The following is a 16,214-nucleotide window of genomic DNA, read 5'->3' as shown; positions in this document are numbered from 1 at the left end:
ATTGGCCCTTGTATTTGTACGGCCCAGAGACCAGGGTCAGCCCCCGGGGCCCCTGGAGGAAGAAGGCTGGACCCTGAATGTGTGTGTGTCTGGGACCTGAACATCTCACTGTACATCTGTGGATATTATGCAAAGGCCCTTTTTGCTTCTTTACCTTGGACTTTACTAGCTGCAACACCTAACCTCATCACTGCAGACCTATAATCAAGTTAACTAAAGGGGGGAAGAACAAATGGCAAAAATTTACTATTTCAACTTGACAGACTTTTGCTTCAGAAAACATCAAACTTAATGTTGAGTAAACCTTAGCTCCACCCTCCCAGCAACAGTCTTGGAAAATAAATGGGAGGTAATAAAACAAGACGCTGTCATTGCTAGTGCAGCACCAGTGCCTGTTTGGGGATGAGGTACCCTGGTCATGAGTATTGCACTCCATTAATTAAGCCACCTAAACTCATACTAAAGAAATCAGTTTAGCAGTGATAACCGTAGTTATCCCTGGCTCTGCTTGAATAGTATGTTATGGCAGATACTTTAAAAGCAATTGACAGCAGCCCTGGAAATAAGAGCAAACTTTCCCACATACAGCAAAACAAGGTTCTCATTGATAGGTACCAGGGGAAAGGAGAGAGGAAAATGTGGTGATATCATAACATAAAATCAAATTACATCTATGCTGCAAAACTTTCCAATTTTTCTTCTCTCTTTTTAGCCACCTCTCATATTTTAGGTTGAGGTGGTTTAACCTAGTAAGGATCTCATTTCTAGCCTGTCACCTTTTCCATAGTTTACTAACATTTATTACCTAAAATATAAAAGTTCAAATGGATCAAAACAAAGAAAACACAGGTCAGGGGAGCTGAACACAGAATGTGGGAGGAAAACAGTCCTGTGTGAAGCTGCTTTGGCACTAGACAAATAAAATCCCCTCTCCCTGGATACAAAGACATAACTCTTATTTATGTGAATGGGAAACATGCTCATGCACTGAGGGGGGAATAACTTCCATAGATCAGCAGAATGACTGCACTGGAGATAGCTTAAACCAGACTACATGTGCAATGAATGTGAAAATAATTTCAGCCATCTGGGCTCTGTAATTTTTCACAGATGCTTTTGGAGCTGGATGGACCATGTTACCTCTCTTTTCCCTGACATTTCCTCAATGTTTGCAAATTGCTTTCTGTGACCTGTAGGACGGGACTCCATAACAATTTGGTTTCTTCCTTTCTGTCATCATCCTAAGTGTTCAAACAGACCTCTGTCACCCGTTTTCTTTCCAGAAGGATTCTGCAAAACACCCTGCTCAGTCAGATGCAGACACCTGGCAGGTATTCAGTAATGTGTCCACACAGACTGCAGAACAACCACCTCCAGAGACATCTTCAAAACCCTCAAATTGCAAAGAGCTTAACTCATCGTGTAAAAAGCTTTTTTCTGGGGACCTTAAACTACACACTCACTACTCAGTAATATATAGGGATGCTGCTCGCCATTGCTGTAGCTACCAGCATTAACAGTCTCCCCCTCCACAGATGACCACCACAAAAACAAAACAAGAAGCTCTTAGTACCTTTCATTCAGCTGTCTCAGGGCATTTCGTAAGTCTGAGGCATTAAAATAGAGGAAACATGCTAGACTTCATGAGCTACTGGTGTTTTAGAGTTTGTTAGCTGGATTTTAACCAGCTGAATTTAGCTGGATTTTTTTTTAGCTGATTTTTTTTTTTTTTTTTTCATTCCTATTGTAACTCTTGTGCAGGATGTTGTCACACAATGTGCTAACTCTGGTTCTAGGGCACACAGTACTAAATAAAATAAAACCTAGCTGTTTGGCATAAACCACCAAATCTGTCCAAACTTACATTTCTGGCTTTAATTTGTTTTGAAGTATTTCTGAAGGATAGCTTTTTTTGTTCTGGCAGGCATTACTCCTGACTAGGAACGGTCTGTCCTCTGGATCCAGCATAAACAAAAGTCTGAAATACATGCTAGTTTGCAGGTTATTTTGCAGGCTAATTGAGTAACCATGCACCCAAGTCTGATACAGGACACATCTATGTTGCCAGTTGATCTGGATCTGGTGTTGTACAGACCTGATCTTAATGGCATGGTAAACAGGATGGATGTTTGTAGGACCTCAGTGCTTGCACCACTCATTCCGAAGGTCAGCTTAATTTACCTCTGGAAGCTGCTTTTTTAGAGGAACAAAGCTACTTCTGGATGCTATCCAACAACATAATGTTGAACAACCAGCACGGTCCATAGCACTGACAACAGCCTCCACAAAAGAAACAGATCAGAGCTAGTCTCATATTTGTATGCAGTGGCCTCCCAGTTTTATACAGGTTCTTGATACACACCAAAAGCAGCTGACAATCTAGACCTGTGCTTTTGGACTTCATGCAGCTGGAACTGTGATTCTTGGAGCATTTCTCTGATGGCAAGGGTAGTTTAAACAGCCCTGGCTCTCCTTCTTTAGACATTGGTGTCCACCCCACTTCCCTCCCTGTGCTACGCGAAAACCGACTATTTATGCAGCTGTGTGGTAAAATGTTTCAAGGAGCTGATCTGGGCGGGGAGAAAAGGAACCTGAAAAAAAAAAAAAATTCCATCCTGATCACTTCTGTGGTACATCAGGAAGCCAAATGAACACTTTTGTTGGCATAGCCTGGGGTGGGCAAGAGCAAAGAAAGAAGGCTGCTCTATGGGAGGGGAGGTATTATTCAAACAGTGCTGCTCCTTGATGTGGAGCCACAGCCAAAGCCCTCACCTATATCCCTGAGAAGTAGCATTTATGGGCACAGTTCAGGTATTCATTAGTAATAGCTTGGCCCCCCCTTTTTAAACTTTCCTTCTCATGACAGTGTGTGGGGAAACAGGCTCATGTGGTTCTGCTAGAATGAAGATAGAGCCTTGTAAAGCTAAATAAAGCTGGGCACGATTTTTTTATAAGCTTGGTAATAGTGCCCTGTGGAAACAGGCCATGATTATGACCATGGCAGTCTCTAACTGCATCTTTAAGTGGCGTCCCAGGTCTGCCACACAGATATTTCTGAAGGTCTTTGAAGCAAGAATGATCACTGTTGTTAAGACTAAGCAGTTTTATATCTTCTGGACTGCAGCCATCAACGAGACAAAACTAGGTAAGCATTTTATAGAAATCTGCAGGTAGCCAAAGAAGTTAAGTCTTACTCTGTGACTTGTCACAGTTTCTGTTGATCTGAGTATAAAAAATCAGCTACATCTAACAGGCAGCCTGATTCATTGTGTCTACTTGTGTACAGAAAAAAAAAACTAGAGGCTGCATAGAAAAGAAAAAAAATCTGTCTCTCCACTGCAAAACTTCAACTTCCAAATCACTGCTTTTTGAAATAACTAAAGCTTATTAGAAATAAGTCTGTGACTCCTGAGCTTAGCTAAGCTCTGAGAAATGTAATTTCCAGTCTCTTCTGCCACAGGGAATACTGCTAGTTAAAACTTCCCAGTATATCCCTGAAGAAGGGCTCCTGTCTCAATGACAGGAACTGTTAAAGGGACAGGTTGCTTTTCTTGTACAGTGTCAGAGGCCACATGATCAAGTACAGCTGAAACCCAAGCAGCAAAAAGAAAAGGTGGAAGTCTGAATTTCCGTTTAAGGATATGGAAACACACTTTTATTTAAAGGAAGAAAGGTGTTGGACAGTCCAAACATTTTACAGCTAACTGAATCAGCTGCGCTCACCCTTTGCAAAGTGCATCAGTTTTGCAGGTAGGACCTGAAAGATGATGGGAAGATGAGGGCAGCAGAGATACAGACCCCAATGTGACAAAGATCAGGAATCCCCCAAGAGGTGCACTTACAGTTCTTTTAAATGTGTGAGGCAGCAAGATCATATAAAACCAAAAACTAACAACCTGTTTTCCTTCTACCTCAGTTCAAAACAGAAAACAAATAACAAGCACTACGAGCCCCTGCTGGACCACTTTTTTTTTTTTCTTTTTTTTTTTTTTTTTTTTTTTTTTGAATCTGGGAACAATCACAAACATGTAAGCACAGCACACAGAATTCATTGCTCTTCATGTTGGCTGTCTTCTTATTTGAAAATAAAATACTTCTTTCTAAATATACCATCACTCCTACAACAATCTGTGGTTTGTAAAAAGCAAGCAGTGACTTGGAAGCGTGCAGGACCTGGGCAGAAGAGGCTGCCTCTGAAATACTCTATTTAATGTGGGACGGCAAAGGAGCGTTTCAGAGCCCTTGCAGCAGCACAACCCCTGCCTTGCAGATGGTGAGTGAAGGGAGCATCACTTTTGGCTGCGCAGGGCACCCTGGAGCACGGGCTCAGAACTGGGACAGCCGAATAGCGCTGCCCCGGGGATTCCGGCTCCCTGCTGCCAGCCCGTAATTCCTGCACCGGTTCACATCAACATGGTTTCTTGAAGTATTCAGCTGGATTTTAGAAATTGCCTTGCTCACCCACATCACTCACTGCATTGAACCTGCATTCTAAGATTTATTTTTTGGTCCTGTTTTGGTGCTAGCAAACAGATATGGCCTGAACTACGTCATTTTCTCAATTATATCTTACTGGTTTAGTACTTAAAGTTTGGATTTTTTTTCATTTTTGTAAATACCACCACCTTCTGATTTTCAAAGCTATGTCAAAAGAGCAGGAGAATGCTGCATATCACTTTTAACATGCATCTGGTGTTATCTGCAAGTGCCCGGTCCCCCAGCAACTTCATCTGTTCCCACCTCACTTGGAAAAAGAGGTTTTGCATAGATGTGGTGAATTGGCAGTTACTGGTTTATGTGCCACTTTCTGCACCTTTCAAGGAATGGGTGGTCTGCAATACGTTTGCCCTAAATTGTGGGCATCCCACTCTCAAATATTGTAGCTTGCACTGCCCTGTGTCCTACAGTAGATTAAATTACTGTATAAATGGCAGATTTCAGGGTTCTTTCTCCATCTGGAGTTTTCCACCTCCAGAGTATATGTTTTCAAATGCTTCTTTGCAACAGCAATGGCTGAATTTTACCACTGATGCAACTTCTCATATTTTTTATTTAAATGAAAGTTCTTTCCCATATAATCACGTTATTCAGCAACTAGGGATTAGTAAAAATACCAAATATCATGAGAAATGCAATAAACCAAAAAGAGACAACCATATTCACCACTTGTTCTACACTCCCACTATTGCTCTTGCTAGTGGATCTGGGCCAACAGTTTAGATAATGGAAAACATTTGCAAAGAGGTCTTCATGCTTAACTTTTCATATAATGGAATTCAGCAATATTTTCCTGACAGTGTGGGGCACTGCTTCTCCAGTGAGGTTTGCTCTGAGTGCTTGCAAAACCTTATGCGACTGACAGAAGAGCAGCTGGTGTAGGCAGCCACTGCAGCAGCCAGGTTAGTCCACTGTATTTTTGCACAACAGAAAGGAACAACTGTTCCAAAGGGGTTCTTTTTCCCCCCCTTAGGGATGTAATTTACAGTCCCCAAAGAATAAACAGAGGTATCAGCCATTTCAAAAAGAAAACATTTTTTTTCTCTGTGTTCTTTGCAGAATATCTTTATAAAATTATCTTACCAGAAGACGTTGGACATGCAAAGAATAGTAAATAATGATGCATATCAGGCAAAAGTAAAAAGCTATATTTTTTTTTTAAAGCAAGGCTCAGAGACAAACCAGTCAAAATGTAAATTACTCTGTGGAATAATTACTGGCTTAAGAGTGGGCAAATACCTTTGCTGTACTTACATATCTTATACTTGAATCAAAGTGCAGCCTGAGCTGTAAACTTCCTGTGTTTGGAGGCCTAATAAGAAAGCACAGTAGATGAACTGTAGGGACCAGGAAATGCTTTGATCCACACTTCAAGAGAAACCTAGAGCAAACATGCACTGCAGAGACCGCTAATGCCTGTAAAGATTTTGTTTTTTCTCATTCACTAACGACGTTAACTGTTATCAGGTGTCTAATATGATTAAGGTGAGTGACAAAGGGGTGAGAATTCAGGTCAGATTACGAAAAAGAAGAGGTTACAGACTACTTAGGTAAATTGCACTTTTCCAAACAGTCTAGTTCAAGTTGAAATTTACCCTAAGGAAGCCAGAGAATTACCTGAAGCAATCTTGATGTTATTAACAGTGCAGTGGATCCTCCTGAGAGGAGGCTGACATTGAACAGCCTGTGAAAAGGCAAACACGGTGCTTCATTTTGGTGCCTTTGCTTTAGACAAAACTTTATTATCTGTCTTTCTGTCATAAACTTTAAAATGTCACCAGCAATTCCTTTGAAAGCTATCAAATTTAAATTCTCTTCAGGTTTGACAGCCTGAAAAAGATTATATCCCTTGCAGACCAGAGAAATTTTGGGTTTCTTGAAGCAATAATTGCAATGATGCTCACAATAATGGTAATAGAGAGAATAAATGTAACAGCTTCTACATGCATGCCCAATGTACATATATACTGAATTTTAAAAACTTGGTATATTGCCAAGCAAACAGAGATCAAAATTACAAGACTCTTGAAACATTGCATAATTCTCACCTGAGTTCTTGACACTTATTTGTCCTTTATGTCATGTGGTCTGTAACTGAATAAAGGAAGAAAGCCTTTCTGATAGCTGCCTCTAAGGTACTAACCTGCTTTCAAATCATTTGGCATTGCTGCTAACTAATAAAAACATGCAGAGTATTAATCAATACACATCACCTCCTTCCCTTTAGAATGCTCAAATTACAGGAATCCTTCAAAAATTGTAAATAAAATAAATGCCTGTTCCTGAAGTTAATGCATAAAAAAATAAGCACACAGACTAAATCTGGGGATAAAATAAATTTTTCCCATTGAAAATGAGGATTTTATTTTTTTCTTCTGAAAAAGCTTTGATGGAAAAAACACTATACTAGATAGGGCTATGCATTGATACACAGGATATAGGAAGTTTTGGTGATATGGTCAACAAAGAGTCATGATTTGATTTATTATTCTTGTTCTTCTCTTCTACATTTGCCAGTCAAAACTAGAAAGCTACTCTTTATTGAGTACCAGCTTTCTGAAAAGTTGAAAGAATGCATGTTGTTAGCAATGGCAATGTGGAAAGATCCTCATCTCTGGGGATGGTTACAAATAGAATTAATTAAACATCATTCTTCAGCCACTCTAATGGTGGCTTTTTATTTTAATGAAATAAAAATTCCTTCAACCAGCTAACCAACTAAATAAGAAATAAAAGGCCTACAATGGTGGACAAAACTTGTGGTCTTCTAGCTGGGTGCCCTGAAATGGTTCCAAGTGTAGTGTAGACACACATACATGGCTTATGTTACTTTGTTTTGCTGATAATAAACTGATGTCTTATTCTGACAAGATGCTGGAAAGTGCTGTGGTGTCAGTCCAACAGGACAAATATTAATGTATGTAAGAATAAAACTGTGGGTCATCTCAATTCAACTTTTTATCTTATTAAAATTAAATGCATTCTTAAATGCCATATCCTGCAAAACTGGGCTCTAGTTTTGTTAGATGAGAAAATAAGAGTCACTTGAATATATGGTGTAACATTTTGAGTCAATTAGCTGGTGGGTTTATCATGGCAGATTTATCAGAGCTTGCAACAGGCCACTCACCACTGCACCCAGGGCAGGGCTGGTGCGGCCAAATCACTGCCACTAAATTTATGTGAAGTTGATATATTTTTCCACGAAACAGCTTCATTATCTAATCTAACAGATGACAAATGCAGATCTCTCAGGGAGGAGGTAAAGATCTTCCCTGATCTAACAGATACCCCAGTAACACTAGTTGGTGTGATGGCACAACAGCCACATCCCTTCATTGTTCTGTGTTTCTCCCCTAATCTATATGGCACCTTCCTTTGGTCTAGTAAGGAAAACATATTTTATGTTAATAACTTGTACCTAAAAAATTTATTAAGACAGTATTACTACTTTTGGTTATTTTTCTGCTATTTCTCCTGCTCTCTGATTATGGAATAGAAGTGACTAATACCTGAAAATAATCTGCAAAGCAAGGTCAGGAGTAACTTGTAAAATTTTTGGGATTTTGCTAACATTTGTAACTCAGATTCTGTGAATACCTGGTAATCTTACAAACACGCACAAAGATAACTGTACAGAGAAAATAAAGTAAATGCAGAGAGGTTTATTTTTCTTTTCCTCACAAATGTTGTTGTGTTTCTTCTGTAACAGCATACACATAAGCCTACATTAATGATAACAGTGCAGTACATCTTCTTAAGAAATACAGCTTGTGCACTGGTAAAACATTTAAGTAAGAGCTTTCTTCCTTTTACATAAGTAATGCAGAAAGACATATCTAATCACAAAGAGCACATCCCAATCTCACCCCCAGGACAGCACTGTCTCTCTGGCCTTTGTGCTCCTCTGCCACCACAAGACTGGCACCAGCATGTCCAGCGAGTCAAAAACAAGGAATGTGTCTTTAACTTTGATGAAAATGAACTGAAGGACAAGATCTGGATTTTCAGAGATGAAAGAACTATCTATCAATCTGCTTCCTTAATTGACCCTTGACCGCCCATTGCTCAAAAGGTTTGAGATACTGGTAATCTATTAATTCTATCAATCAACAGTTTTGATATTCCAGTGTTAGGTGAAGCCAAATAAACCACCAAAGAAACCCAAATAAAAAATCTGGCTGATTCTAAGGCAAAGACAGTCCCATGGTACTCTGCAGTAATGTCTGGCATACACAAAAATCTGACATAATTTAAGAGATGCTGGCAGGTTCTCAAAACAAAACAAAATCTTGGACGATCTAAAGAACACATCACCTCCTGGCCAATGCATCATTACTTCAGTAATGAGAATCTCGTGTAACATAAATTTTCTAAATACAATCACAATATTTATGATCAATGAACTTTGGAAAAATAAAGTGGTAGCTGAGTAGATCAGATTTTTCTCTCACTTTTCTAACAGCTGTAAAAGAAAGAAAATCTCCCAGTGGCTATTGTTCCAGCTTTCCAAAATCTTTTTAGCTTTCATTATATCTCTTATAACGAATCAACAAAAATCCTTTTTTCCACATTTGTCATCTATTTGGCTCCCTATCCTTCACATGGTCTTAGTCACTGGATGTAACTCATACCTCCTGCAGAGAGGCAATCTTTGATTCACAGCTTCATTTCCTTAAAAATTAGGCTTATTGCCTCCCATGATCTTGTCCTGTCCCAAGCAGGCCATCCAAAAGCAATCAACAAAGTGGTTGTCCCGTCTGTGCTAACCACTTTTTGAACTCAACATATATCTAGATGATTCAATTATAATTTCTGTCGCTGTTGTCCCTGATGCCAAGAAGAGACTTCATTTCACATGAAAATGCCAAAACAATGGACTAAAATAGCAAAGTGGTGTAACTTTACTCTTTGGCTTTTCTTAGGGGAGGTGAAACAGTCAAGGGCAGATTCAAAGTGAATGACTTGCTACAGCAGAATTCTCTGTGCTTTGCTCCATCACCTCTGGCATAAGCTGGTCCTCAAATACATCCTAATTGGATAATGATTATAGTATGCCTTATATAGATTTTAAATTTTGAGATACTGACATATTGCATTTTAATTTGCTAAAATGATGCTTCATAAAAAAAATTAGGTCAATCGCACATAATGCTTAAAATGAGAAAGGGCTATGGAAAACCTATCTTTCTAAAGGATTTTTAAATACATTTTGGTGGTTATCAAGAAGTCCTAACTACTGCATTCTCCTTGTTTCTCAAGAGAGCTAAAAATGCTCATGGATGTAAGTAATTTTTGGTTTGTACCCAAATAAGCTCAATCCTAAGAATTGTATTATATGAATTAAAAATATGTTTGTCTTACAGAGTTGTAATCTTTTGCAGTGAGAGCCAATCTAAAATACATTTGAAATCCTGATATGATGTTATCAAGGCACCAGCATGACTCGATCTGTCAGGCCATGTTTTCAGCTGGAGGAGGAAGGAGTGATGACCACTTAACTGGCAGAACATCCACTGCTTTCATGGGCGAGGCTGAAGCAGTCCCTGACACTCTGCAGCATGTATTTCCTTGTTACCTGCATAGCCCACTATTTAAGCACATTATTCCTATTTTTTTACTCTCTAACTAATAGCGTGAGGCATATTTAAAGAACAAAACATATATTTTGTAGATCTCTGTTCTCAAAGGAAGAAGTTAATTGCTTATAATTTCATCATATTTTATTTGAAAATGTACTTCCCAGCTGACTCATTTCTAGCGTATCAGTGATACTGAGGTAATGCTCTTTAATGCAGATCTGTTTTCAATTCAGGACAGATGCAGATTTTTTTTTTTTTTTTTTTTTTTTTGCAGCCATAGGGATAATCAAATTACTCTTAGCACACTGCACAAAACAGAGGAATTGATTCCCATGCAAAGCTTACTTAAAATTCTGTCAAACTGTCAGTAAGCATGTGGAAAAATTAAAGCTCATACAACTAACCAATATTAAAGAAAAATGATGGGGTTTGCAGTGCATCCTCTTAAAAAATAAACAAATGTTACACACTGTCATTAGGTGCCAGACACATTGTACATTTTAAACATATTCTAACCAGATTCTGTGATTCTGGTGTAGTGTAGTTGAAAGGCAAGCCATTCCAGAGGCAACACTGGTCTTGCAACCCAAGTGCTATTTTCAAAATGGATTTAAATACTTTCAGTTTTGAAAATCAGGAATGGATCTCCAAAGGTTCTGGAATACTGCTCAGTTAGGTTTCTCTCTATCTTGAATAAAAGCCAAACTCCCAAATGGAACTCCAAAATCCCCATTTGTGAAAGATGATATATTTAAAAATGCCCTTGCAGCAATGGATATAGAAATACTATCATATTTCCAAAGGAACACCCTTGTGGGCTTTCTGCTTTCCTCTTCTACAGGAAGGTCAGCCTCATGGTACAATATGTGCAAGAAAAAAAAGGTTTTGTGGAAAATTATCAGAATTTCTGGAATTTTGCATGATATTTTCTGATATTTTAAAAGTAAAATAGACAAATCATTAAGAACTTGTATACATTGAAAAAGGTCACACAAAAGGGAATATAAAATTGAAGATGGGTCCATGTCTCTTCCTCTAGTATGTAAAACCCCGGCATTTTAAAACCAGCCATTTGACTTTCCATACTTAAAAACTAAACAATGAATATATTTATTATAGCAAGGTTACATGATCAAACAGGAAAAATTATTTTCTTTAAAATTAAGAGCAACATGCCATCCAGCTCTTTTTCTAAAAAAAAAACCAAAAACCAAGCCCACTCCAAACCCCACAAATTCCCCAAGTTAAAAAGGAATTATGATCTCTTTACTTAAGACTGCGATTTTTGCAGGCCATTCCCGTGTGAGCACAGGCTCTAGTCCTGCAGCCTGAGTCACATCTCCTGGGTGGAGCCCTGTTCTGGCCAGCACAGCCTTGCTTGCTCCCCATGGCCGGCTGCAGCAGCTCCACAAGTGCTCTCCGTGTGGCTACGACACATGCTCGCCTCGCCAAAGCTCTGAAGGGATGCAGAGCTCTCTGAGAGGAGCTTGCTCTTGTGGCCTGCTCCCTGATGCACTTGAAGTTTGTTTACCTCCCTCTTGAGCTAATCTCCTCTGCCACAGAGCTGGCCTAATTTGCTGTTTGTGAAGCCCTTCATTAGCAAAACCAGGATTTCTCTGGATAAAAGAAGTATACATAAAGAAAAAAATCTTCCTTTATTATTATTATTTGCTTGTACAAAATGGGTACAAACCCATGCCAGCATTTTTTCCATAGGGCCAGATCATGGCCTTGAGGAACCTTGTCCCTGAACACTCACGGCCTACATCAAAAGAAAAATGGACTTTGTGAAGTGCAACTTTTAATGGGGTCCAGCCACAAAATCCTCAGTGTTTATACACTGAAACAAAAGACAGCCATGCCTGGAGAAAGTCTGGACGGAAAGCAGTTCCAATAGCCTAATTTCTACATGTTATCCTATCATTCACTTATCTGAAAACAACAACTACTTCCAGGTCTTGATGCCTCAGCATCCAATTTTTTACTCTGATGGGCTTTTGCCTGCACTGGAATTTGCAGCTGGGAGGACTGGACCATGAACTAAGTCCATACAGCAAACTTTGGAGTAAGGCAAAGGCAGGAACATCTGCTGCCATCATGAACAGCTTGTTGGCTGTGTTCAGCTACAGAGGAGTGCCAAGCAACTGATCTGCTTTCTCATCTCTCTGGTTTGGCTGGGAGACTCCATGTCAATTAATCTAAAACACCCAATACACTGAGAACTGTCTATTTCCTCTGGGAAGGACTGATCACAAAGGCATTATTTAGACTGATTTCTCCAGAAAGTGAAGATTTAAGGATCTGTCTTTGCATTCTGAGAAGCACATTCCTCAAATCATAGCTTTTTTTGTCTCAGTCTTTTAACTTTAGATTTACTGCCCATTTTACTGCTGTTAGATTCTTTTTAATACAATTTGGAGGGTTTTTTTTCCTGTAAATTGTAGTCATTCTAACATTAAGCCATAAATCCTACTTTCATTTGTGATTTTTAAAAAAATTTTCTGTTGATTTGTAGTTTATTTATCCCCTCCTAAGTGTTTGCTTTTTTAAGGCAAAAATAGGAACCACTTGGTTAACTCATAACTTAAATATGCAGAACACTCATGCATCCTTCAAACCATCCTCAAATGATTCTTACTAAAAGCTTAAAGATACTAGATTTAAAATACACATAATCTATAGCTTAGGTACAGATTGTTACATCGCTTAGGAGGATTGTTTTCCTTAATGATTTACCACATGGACCTTTGCTGAAAGTGGAACCATCGTGTCTCAGCTTTCCTATTCCCTCTACAGTGATATAATGTTTATCCCCCTACCTTGCTGGAGCATTTGGAGGAATGCTAAATTAGCATACCCTTGTGCTGTGCTTTAGGTAGCATACATGGAAAGGATGCCTAGCCCTGTTTTACCCACCTGTATACAAACCAAATTTTCTGGATGATGAAAGTTTATAAATGTGTGTTAAGCAGTCCTAGAATGAATATGACTTACTTTTTTCATTGACAGCTGTAATTCTATAGAATTCTATAGAATAATGGAACTAATTTTCCTCTGTCCTCTCATCTCCAATGCTTTTTAAAGAAAATTACATGGAAACCTCAGAGTGGAACGTGGGCCAGCAGTGCACCCTTTCAGTGGTGGAGATCAGCTTTTTACCAGCTTGCATAAGCAAGGTAATACCCAGCAGGTCTAGGGAGAAGTTTTTTCTCTTTTCTGTAGAACCTGAAATCATGTCCAAACCACCGTGGCCAGTTTGGCCACACATCACAAGAGAAATACTCACAAAGTAGTGAGAGGCTACTGCAGCACAGGCTGGGCCCAAGCCAAGTGCTGCCACATCTGCTTACCCTGGACAAAAGAAGGCAGAAGGGCAATCTAACCAGTTTCACCTACCTAAAGCAGGAATGTAGAGAAGACAGAGCCAAACTTTACTCAGAGACGAATGACAATGGGACAAGAGCCAGCAGTCACAAATTGCAACAAGAGAAACTCTGATTAGACAGAAAGACAAAATTCTTCACAGCAAGAGTGGCTCAGCACTGAAGGGGGAACCCAGAGAATGAGCAGAATTAGCACCCCTGAAGACAGTCAAAAGTGGACAGGGCTTTGAAAGTAGCCCTGGCTCAAGTATGCAGTTGGGACTAAATGGTTTCCATAAACCCCTTTCAACTTAAATTATTATGTGATTATATAATATATGACTAATAAGAGGCATTATTAATGTTCACATTATTTGTCCTCTCCTCTGTTTCTCCCACCCCCTCCTTTCCCTAAGGGGGACACTGGCTCTCCAAGATGCACATAATTGTGTAAGAATATTCTCAGAAGCACACACTAAGGTGTCAAATATGAAACACTGGTGCTGGCAAAGTGCCAGGTGCCAAAATATAAACTTCTAGAGCTCAGCTGGATTTTTGACTTGTCAGATCTGTTTCATAATTGCTGTTTATCCACATTCTTTTTTGCTGACATGTATTTGCTGTCTTGCGGTCCCCGCTGATTTAGCGGGTCATTCTGTGTCTGTGAGGAATTGTATAATTAAATATTGTGATTTAATCCCTTGAAACACATTAATGTTATTGGCCAGTAAGGTTAAGCATAGGAAAGACGACATTTTCAGGGTCTGTATTTATGCATTAGCTTTACATGTTTAAATGAATATAAGTGTCTTTTTGGGCCTGTCCCCAGAGGCAAATATATTTAAAATGAATGTCATTCAGGAATAGCTTAGTAGAAAAATTTACATTCCAAAATCAGAAGGCCTAAGTTTTTGAAATTAATTAAATGCACTCTCCAATGTATGAAAACCTGGTATTAAGATGATATTCTTATTTTGAATAAGCATGTCTACCTACAGAAATGTACAGGAATATTTATCTGAAATAGTTATTCCTTCATTATTGCTGCATTATTATCCAGACATGTAATACTACTCTAGAGTCCATACATTCAAATCCAGTTAAAAAAAGGCCAAAGTTCAAGTACAAATAAGTTAATCACATTGCTATACTTTAGCACAATGTCTAATGTTAAAGCTTAGGTAATAAACTTGGTAATAAAGCTTAGGTAATAAACTGCTTCAGTTCCTCCAAGGGCTGATGGAGGATGCCTCCTCCAAAGGACTTCCAAGACTTTTCAGGCATTTCCAGCTCTCCCATTTCAGCCTAGGAAGACAGATAACTTTTTTTGGCATCTTATAATTGCCAGATAAGTGCAATTGCACTATTAACAAAGCACAAGCAGACTCAGGAAAAAAAAAAAAAAAAAGTGAAAATAAGACTGGTAACAGTTATATTTTTCTGAAGAAACCCCAGTTAGATATTTTGTATTCAAGTTCCAGCTCAGAGGTAGGAAAACTTTTATGACTAAATTATTAACTCCTGAAAACAGAGCTCTGTAATAGAATGCTGACAGATGCTTTAGTAGAGCAGTGCTATTGGGCACTGCTATAGTCATCAGTTTTAACGAGAGCTGTTAATATCACCTCGATCAAAATGGTTGCCCTGGGCTGACATCTTGGGCTGTGCACAGGTGCTCTCAGCCAAAAATGTAATGAAGGTTATTACATTATCAATGAGGCACAGATGCACATCCTGTCTGAACTCAAGGTGGTGTTAGTGCCAAGCAGTGTCTCTTTCGGCAGGTCCCAGCTCTGTTTATATCAATATGCTGTTCCAGCTCACTGAACCCAAGCACAGCCTTCTGCTTCTCTGTGGCACTGCTAGGGAGAGAAAGAGCAACTTCTATGAATGCAAGAATGATGAACCCCTGATGTCCAGGTGGGTCACAAAAATTAAAACCAAACAATAATATAGTCTTTGAACATGGAGTTATGCATTCAGATCTGGGCTGCTTCAGCATTTCAAAACAGTTCCTCCTTTTCCCCAAGCAAAGTATTGGCTTGAGGGAAAACTCTCACGTCTTTGTTCCCTCTTCTTTTTCTCACCTGAAATCTGATGTACTATTTTTTGATTTGCACGTTTTCCTAACCATGCTTTACACTTTGCTCATCAGTGCTCATGCTCGCTCACTTCATGAAACAGATCATGCAAGCAAGCCATGTGTCTGTTTTTAGAAAGCATCTATTGGTTTTATAGTAAATATACACAAAATTTTAAGGCACCTCCTGAGTAATGGGACCTATAGTGGCAGACGTGGATACTATGATGGGTTACATTTCTACTGAGATAACACCTGGACATTCAGAAGCCAACTTGAGACGAGCCAACCTGTCTGCTGAAGTCATCCTTCTTCCTTTGCCCTCCTAGGACCCCAGCCTGAGAGATACAGTAGTGCAAAAGGGATGATGTAAATGAAAAATGGCATCTCATCAGGACAAAGAGCACGTCTGTTTAGCAGAGACTGATGACTGCTCACAGATCAGTGCTGGCACAGTGATGTTACTGTGCTCCCAGAACCATATGTTATACCTGGAATCACATGCAAGTAAAGAAATCGAGCAAGCACCACAAATTCTATTTATATGAGAGACTGAGGGCATGTGTTTGTGTATGTGTGTGCAAATACATCTTTGTACGTGTGGGCATGCATGCGGGAAAAAAAGACAGAGCTGGACAAAGCAGCCACTATTGCTCAGCCATTCTAAATGTAATTCCTGATAAATTGTGCCTG

At 39.2% G+C, this 16,214-nt stretch overlaps 1 protein-coding gene across 4 annotated transcripts in view; it reads right to left on the bottom strand.

Annotated features, from left to right (window-relative positions):
• The window catches only part of SASH1 (SAM and SH3 domain containing 1), a 535,689-nt gene that overhangs the window by 149,743 nt on the left and 369,732 nt on the right, over positions 1-16,214 (bottom strand). The window lies entirely within an intron of this gene.

Source organism: Onychostruthus taczanowskii, unplaced genomic scaffold, assembly GCF_017590055.1.
Source record: "Onychostruthus taczanowskii isolate IOZ18803 unplaced genomic scaffold, ASM1759005v1 scaffold78, whole genome shotgun sequence".
NCBI lineage: Eukaryota > Metazoa > Chordata > Aves > Passeriformes > Passeridae > Onychostruthus > Onychostruthus taczanowskii.
Note: the sequence above shows the minus strand (reverse complement) of the source record. Positions and strands in the feature narration are given on the sequence as shown.